We start from the raw sequence: 1,811 nt of genomic DNA on the forward strand, positions 1-1,811 counted from the left end.
CAAGAATTGGAGAGGTAAGATGATTTCATAGATTGGCTAGTTTCTACTAAAGTTTTTTTAGTAGTTTTAGTTTAGTTTGTAGTCCTATGACTAAGATAACCAAATGACATAGGAAGGAATTCATGTGGATAAATGGAGCAAAGAAAATATTCAATTTTTTGAAGGAAAAGGTGATTGAATAGATAGTATTAGCCCTACCTAATTTCACTAAGGTATTTCAAGTGGATTTTGATGAAAGTTTGCAATTGGAGCATTTTGAGCAAACAGTGAAGACCTATTACTTATTTTAGTGAGAAGTTGAATGATGAAAAGAGAATATTTTCAATGTATGATCATGATTCATATGCCACAATTCATCCTTGAAGAAATTAAGACATTATTGGTTTCCTGAGGACTTTGTATTGTATACAGATCATCAAGCATCATAGTACCTAAATAGTCAAGGTAAGTTGACCCAACGAAACATGAGATGTGTTGAATTCTTGTAGACTTATACCTGTGTAATGAAACATGGGAGTCGTAAGTCAGACAAGGTTGTGGACTCTTTGAATAGGAGAAGAAATTTGCCAACAAAGATGAGATTTGAGGTGTTATGATTTAATGAGTTGAAGACCTTGTATGAGGATGACCCTACTTTTGTTGAACCTTGAAAATATCATAAAGAACTTTTTGTAGTGGAACAAAACAAGTGGTTGGATTATTTCATATAGGATGGAATGTTATTCAAGAGAATTAGACTATGTATACTTAGAATTTCAATGAGGGACAATACGAAAAAAAAAAAAAAAGTATTATGGAGGATTACTTCGACATTTTGGTAATGACTAACCAATAGCTTTGGTAAGTGAATTTTTTTTCTTCCTTAAATTCATAAGGATGTTAAGAAAGTTGTTCTAAGTTGTGGATTTTTTCAAGTTGCAAAATAGAGTAGTCAGAATGTGAGGTTGTATAAACTGTTGACATTACAAAGCAAACCTTAGGAAGAAATTAAATTAGCATGAATTTCATACTCGAATAACCTAAGACACAAAGAAGGAACTATTCTATATTTGTAGTTGTGTACAATTTTTTTAAGATGATACATTTTGTACCTTGTAAGAAGACATCATATGCAATACATGTAGCAGAATGATCTTTCAAAGAACTTGTGAGATTACATGGATTACCTAAGAGTATAGTTTCAAAAAAAGATAAAAAGTTTGTTGGTTATTTTTAGAGGATACTTTAGGAGATGATGAAGACATTTGAATTTTAGTTCTACATTTCACAATAAATAGATGGACAAACATAGGTAGTAAACAAGAGTTTGGGAAATTTACTTATATGTTTGGTTGGATAAAAATATGTAGATTGGGATTTAGTTCTTTCTCAAGAAGATTTCACATACAACGATTCAATGAATAGGAGTACACAGAGAACACCATTTTAGATAATTATAGGATGAATCCTAAAGGAGTATTAGAATTGAGAGATACCAGTCATTGGGATAAGGGGAGTGAAGAAGTTGAAGAATTTGCAGGGCTTATGAAGTAATTGAATCATCAAGTGAATAAGCATTTGGAGAACATGAAGCATAAGGAGAAGGTGGATGAGAAAATGAGACATATGGAATTCCAAGTATGAGATAACGTGATGATATATTTAAGGGATTATTTCTAGTTGGAATATACATTAAGATGGAGATAAGAAAGATTGGACCTTGTAAGATCTTGAGGAAATTTAATTCAAGTAATGCATATGAATTTGAGTCTCATGAGCATATGCATATAATACCTATATTCAATATTACATATCTAAATGATACTATGAGA

This window comes from Cupressus sempervirens, chromosome 3 (genome assembly GCF_028749045.1).
Source record: "Cupressus sempervirens isolate cs-2001-9-10 chromosome 3, ASM2874904v1, whole genome shotgun sequence".
In the NCBI taxonomy this organism is placed as follows: domain Eukaryota; kingdom Viridiplantae; phylum Streptophyta; class Pinopsida; order Cupressales; family Cupressaceae; genus Cupressus; species Cupressus sempervirens.